This window comes from Temnothorax nylanderi, unplaced genomic scaffold (genome assembly GCF_030848795.1).
Source record: "Temnothorax nylanderi isolate EJ_2023f unplaced genomic scaffold, tnyl_v1.0 TNYL_tig0006_pilon, whole genome shotgun sequence".
NCBI lineage: Eukaryota > Metazoa > Arthropoda > Insecta > Hymenoptera > Formicidae > Temnothorax > Temnothorax nylanderi.
The window spans coordinates 201,433-214,614 of record NW_027249068.1 but is presented as its reverse complement, the minus strand read 5'-3'; the positions used below and the strand labels follow the sequence as shown (position 1 = coordinate 214,614).

Genomic DNA, 13,182 nt, shown 5'->3' with positions numbered 1-13,182 from the left:
TTCAACGTGCTATCGGAATGGCGTATTATTAGATTTCAATTTCTGCAATATCTCTCGTAGACGGGTCGGTCAAATAAGTTCACGATCTGCTGCAGATAATGAACTTCGATCTCAAAGGGACGAGCAGAAAAAAATAAAAGACGAATCACGGGATAGATTACTGAGAAGAGCTTCGAGCATTTTTAATTTATCGAAAATCGCGTCTTGTACGTCTGTTCGAATATCACGACGTTGCGATTCCTTTTTCGTTCACAAAGAATTATGGCTTTCGGGTCCTACCTTCTGATCGTTCACCGCGAGAATGCAGCTTTTCGGTACATGAAAGATCGCAGCCGCCGTATCGAAGGTTCTCAAGGAAACAATGTTGCTCGAGGAAACAATAAAGGGTTCGGGGAACCTATTCCAAAGCGTTTTCCGGCACTATCGTCGACTTCGGAACGATTTACGCGCTCGATCGCGAGTCGTGGTGGTAAGGAATTAAAGTGAATTAAACGCCCTGGCCAAATGTTGTATTAAACGCCCGGCCAGTTGAAACTTGCAAGCGCCTCCGGCTACCGTCGTGCAGGACGCCCGATTTTGTTCTATCCTCGCTGTTACTCCGATCCCTTTTTGCTGAACCGCTTTGTTCGACCCGTCGAAATGGTAAGCCCAGTGGAGAATTGTAGTTTTATTCTGCGGCCGGTGTCGCGCAGCGATGGCGGCGATCGCCGAACGAAGAGAATACAGCGACACGCTCTGCGAACGAGCTTGTAAAACGATCGGGATTTTCTCCACGCGGAGCAGATGCAACGGCACGGTCTATGCTGTTTTTGAATTTATACCCGCCGATTTTTTCCGTAAACAATGCCGCGCGCGGTTGAATATCCGCAGAACTATGAAATATGTATGATATTACGGGGAGAAAAAATAAATGCGCGTGCGGGGGGAGTGGGCGATGGTGGAATTAGATATATGCGAGCGCGAAAATAACTCAAGTTACTATCGCCAATCAACAACGGCGTGATAACTTTATATCTATTGTAATTAACTTTTTCATTCCCGACGCTATTGTGCGGCTATTTATTAAGAATTAAATATAAAAAATGAAATTTTCGAGCGCTTGTTCGCTGTACGATTGAAATTTATACACTGAGAAACAAAATTGTTAATTTAAAAATTAGTTGAATTAATTAATTCTTGATTAAAAGATTTTGATAGTTGACATGAATGCACTATATACCTTTTTTAGTGCAACTTAATAATTGTTGAAACAACTAATGTTTAGTTAAACTACCTAAAATGTTTAGTTACACGTATCGAACCAAATATTTTTTCAGATTGAAGGACTAAATTTGTACTAATTTGTACCATACAAATAAACTTGATATATTCATCCCTTCTGCTCAAAAAATAACTCACCGGCCGATGCGCAACAGCGGAGTTGTAATTCTGCGTTGATCTGTAACAAAAGAAATATTTTTATATTAAAGCTACGTTCAAGATAATCGATAGTAAATAATTATCGAAGTAAATAATTATTGCCCGTTTTTAAAACGTCATTTTAACAAATATCTGATTTTAAAATGTAAGAAACAATCGCGGCCGCCGGCGCCGCAAGCGGCTGGATATTTCCGCGTTAACTATTTCGCATAATTAATCCGCGAAAAATTGTGCAAATAATACTGCGACCGTGCGAATAAGAGAGAGACGCGACGTTCGCGACGTAATATCTCTTCTCACATATCTCGTATAAGTACGCCGGAGATCAGACTCGACCCGAATAAATTGCACCGTAGTTAAAAACCACGAAAGTGGCGGAGTCCACCACAGAACTGACAGGACGGCAAAATATAATAAATGATTAACAACTAACTCACCCCACGGTCGCTCCGCCGTCGCCCGATGCCTCCCAGGCCTCCTTCTCCTCTCCTCGATCCTCCAGGTCCTGCTCCGTTGCAGCGTTGGTCCCTTGTCACATCTCCGTCGGCGCGCACTCACTCACTCTACGCGTCGTCGCTTATGATCGCGCGATACTTTCGACACTTTGCACAGTACTCCGGGCATTAATCTCGCGACGCAGCGCGTACTTAATTACACGGCGTTGAAAGAATTACGTCGGAGAAGCTACGAAACAATACGATCCGCTCGACGCCCATCGGCCCGTGCCATGATGTCTCGCAGGTAGACGTTAACATGGCCGCGGCGCGGCGCGGCGCGGCGCGGGCGGGGGCGGAGAGAATTTTGTAAATCGCGCGGCCAACTTCACTCGCCAGGAGCAACCGTCGGCGTCGTCGCGAGGACGCTACACTTGCTGCTTGTGTGAGGCGTTTTTTTGTCAACTACAATTAAATCATCGATTTATGAACAGTGTCTGTCACCCGCGATCGCCAGATATCGAGGCACGATCAAATACGAAGGTAAATGTACGACGTTAATAGACCCTGCGATTGTTAATTAAACACGTCGCGGCGTCACTCGATTTAGCGTCCATTCGTATCGTTAATGAAATTCTTTATCCGTGTTCCGAAAACGATGTCCAATCAACTTTGTTCCGAATTCCGAAGCCGCGCGACACGACGCGAGATGCGGAGTCAAATTGTCGGTAAAAGCGAGATCGATCGTCCGAAAGAATAATGTAATCGAAAATCGAAAGTCAATATTATCGAATGCGACGTACCTCGGTATCCATATAAATTCCGCGAAGCACACGTATTAAATGAACATTCGATATATGTCAGAGTTTTCCGTAATCTCAATCACCGGCATGCGGCACCGGAGTCCGACCGTCCGACGATACGTGTTTTACTCCATTTTACTCCACGATGTGATCATGTGATCCGAGAGTAACGACGTCACAGGTCACAGCGGGTCGCGGGCGGTCGCGCGCGCCGCGGTAAACATGAGAAGGGGGATCGAGTGGGGATAGGCTGACACGCATACCAAACGCGCACCGACGCGCTCGGTGCCTAGTCACTTTATCCCCTCACTGTTACCGCCGCTCGTGTCGCCGCGGCGCCCGCGACTCCCTTCTCACGTACATACGTCGTTGCTCTCAGATCGCATCGCGGAGTAAATACATGTATCGTCGGACTCCGGTGCCGCATGCCGGTGGTTGAGATTACGGAAAACTGTGATACATCGAATGTTTCCGTGATACATGTGCTTCGGCCTTCGCGGAATTTATACGGATGCCCGAGGTATGTCGCATTCGATAATATTGACTATCGGTTATATTCTTTTGGGTGTGATCGGTCTTCGATCTCGCTTTTCGTAATCGTCAACTTGATTCGCGTCTCGCGGCTTCGGAATGCGGAACGAAGTTGATTGGACATCATTTTCGGAACCCGGACGAAGGATGTACGAACGGACCCTACTTAAATCGCCTCACAAGCAGCAAGTGTAGCGTTCTCGCGACGCTGACGCCGACGCCGACGCCGACGCCGACGCCGACGCCGACGGTTGCTTCTGGCGAGTGAAGTTGGCCGTGCGATTGGACGTGCGGACGGACGTGGCGTCGAGCGGATCGTACAGCTTCTTCGCCGTAATTTTTCCGTCGCCGTGTAACTAAGTACGCGCCGCGTCGCGAGATTAATGCCGGGAGTGTCGTGCAAAGTGTCGAAAATATCGCGCGATCATAAGCGACGCGATCTTATCGTCGATTTTCGTGAACGTCGTGAGTGAGTGCGCCAACCGGCCAACGGACCAACGCTGCAACGGAGAAGGACCTGGCGAATCGTGGAGAGGAGGAGGAGGAGGCCTGGGGAGGAATCGGGCGACGGCGGAGCGACCGTGGGGTGAGTAGTTAATCATTTATTATATTTTCGGTTTTGTGGTTTTGTGTCAATTCTGTGGTGGATTTCGCCACTTTCGAGGTTTAACTTCGGTGTAATTTCGGGCCGAGTCTTTCTTATTCGCACGGTCGCAATATTATTTGCACAATTTTTCGCGAATTAATTATGCGAACTAGTTAACGTGGAAATATCCAGCCGCTTGCGGCGCCGGCGGCCGCCGCGATTGTTTTTTGCATTTTAAAATCAAATATTTGTTAAAATGACGTTTTAAAAACGGGTGCGATAATTATTTAAGTATCGATTATCTTGGACGGTGCTGTAATATAAAAATATTTCTTTTGTTACAGGTCCACGCAGAATTACAACTCCGCTGTTGCGCATCGGCCGGTGAGTTATTTTTTATTTTAATGTTTTATTTATAAAGGTTTCGGTTTCGGTCCATTAAAATACTTATTTATAAAGGTTTCGTTTTCGATTTCGGTTTTTTAGCTAATAAAAGTATCGGTATTACGCAAATTACAGTTTTTTCGGTTCCGATTTATTAAAATTTTTTTATTGAAATTTTTATTAAATTGAATTGTTTATATAATAAGTGATGATATTTCGACGTATAGATGTTATTTCTTCATTGTTTTCTATGTTTTCATCTTCTGGTCTTAAATTTTTTTAAGATATAATGACTTTTAACGGTACCGGTTTTGATTCCGGTCCTATAGGCTTTACAAAATTTCCATACGGTTTACGGTTCCGGTCCGACAAAAATACCGGTTACGGTATACGGTTTTCGGTTTCGGTTCCGGTCCGGTCCGGGTCCCTGTTTCGTCGCAATCGGTTGGCTCCGCCACTGCTCCAACACCACACGGCTGATCATATTCGTGATGTTGTCACTTACGACAGTCTATAGTCGATTTCACACGGCACTTCTGTTTTCTTAGTGTAGCAATTCTTAGGTGTTATCTACCATCTTTGATTACAATACTATTTTTAACACTCATTGTCGATATCGATATCGCCGAAATGTCTCCTCTAACTGCTTTCAAACGTGGTTTATTCTCCTGGGAGCGATCTAAAAATTCCAGACGTCGGTTATTGCTACGCCATATGACGCGTGTGCACTAGGTAAAGCTTCATAAAAGTAAATTGCAGATATTTCCCGTTCTGGCCGACTAATTCTATTGTCGAGGGCGTAATTCGATTTATCTGCGCCACTCGAGGTATCGATGCGTTATCAAATAAGAAAGGAAAAATAAAATACACTGTCTCGAGTCTCGCTTTACTTCGTATCCGAGCTCGATTCAGCAAAGGTTCATTGTCCTTAATTCCTCGTTGTTGCATCGGTTCTCTTGTGATACGCAGATTACGAAAAGTAAACGAAAAGAAAACGTAGATGCTCGCAAAAGCACGCTTTTTCTGAATTGCATCACAGAACGTAGCCCTCTTCGCGACAACATTTGGTCTCTCCTCATTATTTTCTCTTCGTTGAGCAACGACATAAATCTTTCTTCAACATAACGCATTTCTCTTTTGCGCGTTCTCTTCCTTTGTGGTATTCAATAAGCTCGTGAGCTTGTTAAGAGACATTGCATTAAGGACTCGCGACATTAACACACCCGCAAGAATCGCATTAAATTATTGCTGGAAATAAAGAAAGGAAAAGATCTAATATAGCCGCAAAGCTATAAAAGAATGTCCATAAATATAAAACTCTGCTCTTCACTAAAGAATGTGTCGGAAATAGACAGCCATGGATATTGACGCAGCACGCAGGGGGCTGCAGGAAATGGGAAGGTATGCATGCAAGCAAATAGTCACATAGATAGAACATGGGTTTTCAGCGATTTTCAAAAGTAGCGACACATGCTTGCGTCAAACTTTATAGCTCTGTCGCGAACATCCCTCAATATATCAAAATTACTTATTTGTCACGTTAATGTAACGCCAAGTCGCATCTAAATTTTAAAATCTTGCATAAGAGTTATTAAAGGAACGACTACATTATACATTTTCCTCCTTTAAGATGATTAACAACAAATTAAGAACTCTTAATGAAGAGTAATTTTTAGTTAATGAAACGACACGAAAAAAAGCTTTTGATAAAAAAAGTCGATAAATCACATCAAGCGGATAATTAAATTTTATTCGATTGAAATATATTTTGTCCCTGACGATTTATCGAATTGTTCGCTTGTCTCTTAGACCATTTATAACTGTGTAGAATACTATTTCGTTCTTCCCGTCCTCACCTTTTTCAGCCATTTGTGCACTTCCACTCATGTCCCTCTCTTATTGTCACTCATAGGGAAGATACGCCTTGTGTACAATATCAACTGACTTTTCCTGCGTTCGTTTTCTCCCAATTTCTCCCACTGGGAGCATGTACTATACTAAAAATATATAGGGTACGTTACGTATATTATAGATTTTTAATATAGTATATGTTCCCAGTGGAAGAAAACGAACGCAGGCTTTATCGACGAATATTTGTTCGATCTTTATTTAGGATGTACGCGGGAAAAACGAAAACCGATACACAGCGATAACAGGATATGTCGCCGCAAACAAGCAGTGCTCCGTCGACGAAACAACAACGCCCTGAGTTTCTGTCTAGCCGACCGTAATTTCCGGTATACCCTTCTCTTGTTTTCCTGTCTATATCTTTGACAGCGCCGCAACATTTATATTTTCACTGTCTCGACGGTAAAACGTGACTTGGATTCATTACAAACGGCACGCGTATGGCAGCGTTTAAACTGACGCCAGCAACTTTGCTAAATTAATTTACCATCTCTTCCCTTTTTTTTCCTCGTTCAATTTTTCTTAAAACTTAAAACTTAATTCCTTAACATCTTAAGACGTAAGAAAGAACGCTCTTAAAATTATTTACTAAAATGACTTTCCATTTATATTAATGAAAAATATTGCCGTGCGCTCGGTTATTCAAAGCGTTTAGCCCTTCCCTTTCAACTTTCCATTATTTCTTTGTTAACCTCACCCTTTGCCAATAGATTTTTGTAATGACCTCCCGTTATGCGAGCGGCAATATCGATACAACTTCATATCGAAGCAATATCGGCTTTTAGATTCCCGTCTACCTACCTACAGCAAGAAGACACGCTCGTTTCTCGACACGCGAAGCAATTCGAGTAGTGTTTTTATGAGAAGCGTCGGGATGTATATTGGCGCGATATTCCAGCCTGAAATTAAGACTAGAATAGCTAAGAATAAAGAATGCAAAAACGATAAAGTTGACGTAACGTATAAATTTTGGTATTATAGATACAAATAAAGATAAATGGAAAAGATTTAACCCTAACTACACTGTTAAATTCGTAGTGTTAAATTATATTCAATTTGAGTCATTTTTAACCATTCCTATAAGCCGTCACTGTTCCTACTCAATATGTCGTTAATTTAATTACAACAATGTTAATTTAACTAATGGAGTTATAAAATAATACTGTTTTGTGTTAAAATAATAAATTTCGACACATATGGTAATTAAACATAACAAAATGTCATTTAGCTCACCGCAAGGTATTGATTTAAATTTCATCCTTCAATATTTAACAGTGTATGCTCGCGTCGATCCCGATTTTTCTACAATGTTCTTTAATGTGTTAATCGCGCGTTCAAAACTGATATCGAGAATCTGTAAGCTACATTTAGCGCTAAATACGCGAGGTAAATGCGGGCAGTAGTACTGGTACATTCGCGGCTCTTTGTATCTGATGACGCCGATACCATGCATAAACCGACCGCGGCCGCGGCCTTTGATATCCAAATCCCGCCGCTTCTAGGCTAATAACGATTTCCGCCTCCGCGGTTATCCCACTCTCTTCCTCGACCCCGCCGATGGCTGAACAGCCATCCACGACCTCCTCATCCTGCACCTCCCCCTGTCTCTCTCCTCTCTACCTGTATACGTCTATTGTAATTTCCGCCACTCTCCGTCTAACCCTCTCACCCTTTATTCTCCGTTCGCTCGAACGGCTTCCTGCAAATAACTCACCGCTATTCGCACCGCGAGACGGTATCAGCAGGACGATTTCTATCACTGTCGGGATTCCCTTACCGCTTCCCCTCTCGGAGGGTGAATCTCCGGATATCGAATTCTTACACGCCGGCGCTCGCAATGGCATAATAATGAATAAGCATTATCGCACCGACAACTACGACTGTGACTGTGAGCACGACGACAATCGATGACGATGGCGAGCCGTGAAAAGTGCATTTTTGCCGCGAGACATCTCGTATAAGATATTTTCTAAGAAACTTTTCGTTTATACCCAGGCTCGCTCACTCGCGCGAACGATATTACCCGCGACGTTCCCCACTTATACATATATATTCCGCGCGCATGCCATAAAGATGGAAATACACTTTAACGCATTATTCATTGCACGCGTGCCTCCTTACGTTTGCGCGAACAGCACGGACGATCAATTCACAGATCCATATCTGCAATGGAACATACTGGTTTTGAGATGAAAAACTTTTAGTCGCATCGTGTGAGAGAGAGAGAGAGGGAGAGAAATGTTAAATATATATTTTTTAAACAAATGACAGAAATTCTAATAATAAAAAGATACACAAATTGAATCTCATTGTAAATTTCTCCGCATTTTACATTTTTGTTATATCAGTTTTGTATTAATAACATGCCTTTTTTAGATATGAAAAAGCCAATATAACAAAAGCTCCTTGAAGTTAAGCTTCTTATACAAAAGCTGTTATGCTACATGACTGCGATCGTTCTGCGCAATGCACAATAGTTTCAAACTTTTTAAAACTTTACATAAAATGAGTCACAATTATAACACATATATATTTTATTAACGCGATATATATATATATATATATATATAATGACAATAAAAAATGCTTATACAACCGCATTTCGCTCGATGTGTGCGTACTCGAGTAGCACACGGATTCTGCAAAAGACACTGAACACTCTGCAATTTCCCTGTTATCAACGAGCTACGCGACGTGTAACAACACTCTCGAAACGTCGCACTTGAAAGTTTCAGTAAAAAGTTCAGTCTTTTGCACGTATTTTTTTCTACCAATTATCTCTGTTGCTATTACTCTTAGAGTACCTAGTTATTGTTGCAATTATCATCGAACTTGGGAAAGGCAACATTTGTATTTTTAGTACGAAATGAACGTAAGAATTATGTGATATATGGTAGCTATCTTTAATAAGATTTTCAAGATTTAATCTGTAAAGCGTATATAAGCCTTGTACGGCTTTCTGTCACACGGCTTACCACACGAGCCTTTCAATCCTATCCGCGGTATACGCTGACGGATTGAATTAACTACAAGCACAATACGCTGTCGTGGCGATAAATTATTATTTAACACGCATAAACGAGGCCAGAGATAAATCCGAACGCGCGTATATAAATCACTTAATTGCGAAACACACGGAGAGGAACGGAACTAGAAAAAAAACGATGCGTCCACACTAGCGCATTTGATTTTACGAAATTCAACGGACATTAAAGCTAAGAAAGATTACAGCAAATTGCAACACGCATCACTGCCCGTTTGAACATACATGCACCCTTTGATAAAAAGAATCATTTCAAATTAACACGTTCACCGCCAAGAGAATTTTATGTAACTTTTTGTTTACGCTAATTGAATTATTTAACCCTCGGTTGTCACGCCTCTTTTTTGAACATTTTTCAAAAGATTTTTTTTAACATGATACCACTCAAAAGTTAAATTTTTTATAATATATTCCACAATGTTTAAACTTAATTCTAGAATTTTTTGCAGTTCACGTAAACTGTTAGTTTTTGAACAGCATGCAGCTATTTGAAAATTGGTTGGGGTCATTTTGACCCCGTGTGACAACCGAGGGTTAATATTAAAAAGAACAATGAAACATTTAATTTATAGTAGTAAATTTATAGTACTAAATTGCACAAAAATACGTGACATATTTATTTGACTGTTGCCCTATTACAGTCACCGATAATAATCGATAAGACGAAAACGTTACGTTCAATGTCGGTCACCGGTGACCATCATGACGTGAATGTATTAATGTGGTGAAAATATACCTATAAATTTATATATCATGTGTTATTAGGTGATTAATTGTATATTAGGCAACTCGGATTGGAGATCAAGCACTGAAATTTGACGGCAAAGGATCACCGGACTAGCTCATTCGTGTAATCCGCTATTATGTCCACGGTTTGCATGGACTTTCTGCTTAGAATTTCTGCGAGGACGGCACGAAACTCGTTAAAGTGGTTATACCTTCTTGTATATAGCAAAGTTCAGATAACGCAGGGCGGCCTTTCTGCCTCGCAACGAGGTCAGTGCTCAGGGGAACGTTGGTCCGTGGTAAAAGAGGGAGAAAAAGAAAGACCAGAAGTCTCCGGAAGGAAGAGAAGGGTTGAATCTTTCGCATGGAAATCGGCGCCGACCGAGAGAATGGTCGACTTTCCGTCCTCTTATTCCCTTCGTTTCCGGCGTCGCTCGTCCGTTTTCTCGCCCTCGTGTTGCGCTACCCTATTTTCTTTTATCATTTAATTAAACAACCGGTTGTACGCGAAATACGCGAAGTCCGACGATGCAGAAAGCAGTTTTCGAGAAAGCCCTCCCTTTCAGCCGCATTTTGCGCATTATCAGTGCTTCTTAAAGTTCGTTGAAAGTACGGACTATTTCCGTGGATAAGGTGCAACGATATTCATTAAAATGCAACTGATGCACTGTTTAGGAACGATCGCGAGATAATGTACCTGCTAATGGAGCGCTATCTTTCTCAAACGTAAGTAATCCAGAAAAGTTTATGAAAAAACGTCAAATTAATTCTAATTTAGACAATACGTAACTGTATCTAAAGATTAATTCAACTAAATTGGATGTACTAGACTAGAAGGTGCTTAAGATTTATCTGAGATTAGATATCTCAGAGATGGATTAGCGTTCGCAATTATCCGGGACATCTTATCCCGCCTCTTCTGTCTCTTACTCCACGCCAGTTATTTTGATCTTGTAATTGGAATCCAAGAAGGCGGAAGGCGCGCGGTCAAGATCTAGAAAATAAACAACTTTGGCTTTAAAAAGAATTTGTACGATGTCAGATGCACTCATGGCTTATAGAACATAAAAATGGCTAGGACGTACCTCTATTATATCCGCAGCTGCGTTTTGGTAGCGATATAACCACGCGCGCGAGAGGCAGAAACGAGTAAATTAGGCGGTAAATATATAATGGATTAAATAAAGAAACACGATCCGAGTTGGCGTATATAACGTTAAATGAGCGCTACGACGACATGCGATTTTCACGCAGAAATGTCTGCTTACTTAAGTCGAAGAACCTCGAGTAAAATTACAAGATTCCCGAGTTTCACCCGACGACTTTATATACTTCTCTTCTAATTTTCCCTCGCTTTTGTTAGAATAAAATATGTAATTCTGGTAACTGCAAGAGTTGAAATAACTGTGTGAAATTAGCCATTTATAGGCTGAATGACTAATTCAGACAGACAGCAATTTCTGCCTCAAAAAACGACGAAATTTCGTCTCTTTATTTTCAGATATAAGTATATAATAAAGTTTCGGCTCTTCCCCCATCAAGAACTTTAAAGATTCGTATTACATTGCGAAATTTTGAAAAAATGAAGTGTTAAAGTTTTATAGAGACCAAAACTCAATTACAGGTTTCGATTTCGTTAAATTGCTTTGATCACAGGGAATCCTATGTAACGGAAAAAGATGTTTCACCTCCGTTATTATCTCGCACGCGTGGAAATGACTCTTTTTCACAAAGCGCTCGCGGACTTTGCGCCAACCTTCAGAATCACTTTGTAACAGGCGGCCTTGTTATTTTCCTTTCCGCGAAGCTGCAACCGTTACAATACAGTTTGCCGTGTACTCGGGGCACGGAAGACAGAAGACACGAGACAAGACAAACGCGTGAGGGAGGAAGCCTTCTGAAAAGTTTCCAGCCGCGCCCGTGCGCACTCGTTCACCGCTCCGCAAATATCAAATGATCACCGTTATATCATTCCTACCTCTCCGTTTTACGCCACGGTCGCTTTCCAGGATCGATATTATCTCCACCATTACCCTCCGTCTTGTTCACGTAGTTATCTTTCGTCGCTTAATTGCAAAGACAGGGTGGGGAAATGCGACAAAGAGGACCCACGATCGTGGTAGTGGTGTGGCGAAGTTTCTCTCGAATGTAAATGTAAATGCAGTCATCGGCAGTTGCGCGATGGAAATCGTGACAAATTAAAGCGAGCGGGAACTGACTAACCGAGTATCCCCTTTCGGTCTGTTGCACAGACAGAATCGTGATTCGGAGAAGGATACGGCGAATCGAAAACGTGCTTAGTTGATCTGAGCTAGTCGTGCACACAAACTCACTTTAACTAAATTGCACTAAATACGGACGTGTTATAGTTTCTCCCGGCTCCCAAATGATAATTATTGTTATGTGAAAACTACATCATGTTGTCAATATAGCATAAAGCCAGCCGCCGCACTGCGTATACTTCGTGGAATGCGAGATATTCCTTAGGGAACCGTGTGTTGTCTGTAATATTTAGAATCCGCGGTGTAAAAGGTTACGTGCGAGTGCCTTAACTTCGCTCCCTCGTAACCTGATTATGTCACTTCGAATAATTTCGCCGCGTCCGAGCTCTCACGTGTCTGATAAAGCGTGATAAACCCTGAAAACGGAGCAGTCTGGCCATTCTTGCCGCTTCCACTGTGCCTTACGGCCAACCATGAATCACCCGCTTTTACTTTCGGTAACTTACTTACGTGAACTCGGCGCGCGTGGACTGCGTTAATGGCGTGGATTGCATTAATTTAACGATAAAGCCATTCTTTGGTAAATTATATTGTGGAAAATACTTTTTCACATGCATCGATTAGTCGTACATTATTGAAATTAATATTAACAAATAAGTACTTTTATATTAATTAATTGTTTTGCATGCTTTCACGGAATAAATTATATTCAATCGTTTAAGGAAAAATTAACTGACTGCTTTTTTGTACTTTGAGATAATCTTCGTATGGCGTACAAGTATCGATAGTGCAATTATGGAAATCCCTTTACACGCAAATGTGCACGCTCGCTCCAGCCGAGGTAACTGTTTTAACGGCAATGTACGGATGTACTGTAGAATAATGTAGATAACAGATTGGTAAAAGCGATACGCGAATTCAATCGTCGATTTTGTCCCATGTAAATTCATTGGATTACTATGCGATATACACCACGTATGAATGTGATTATGAGTGAGCTGGTAAAATTGCAATTTGCACGATACGTCCAATTTTACGAGCACGCAATAAGACTGCGTCGGGGAAAGAAGCGTATTTCATTTGCGTTCAAGCATCAAAAAACTTACAAGTACCTTCGCAATAAAGC

General features: G+C 41.7%; 1 protein-coding gene across 1 annotated transcript in view; it reads right to left on the bottom strand.

Moving 5' to 3' along the window:
• LOC139777198 (uncharacterized) overlaps positions 1-13,182 on the bottom strand; it is a 119,660-nt gene that overhangs the window by 97,589 nt on the left and 8,889 nt on the right. Inside the window, exon 3 of the mRNA XM_071714495.1 lies at positions 1,399-1,438. The gene's annotated coding sequence lies outside the window, so the exon portion shown is untranslated. The remainder of the gene's footprint in view (positions 1-1,398; positions 1,439-13,182) is intronic.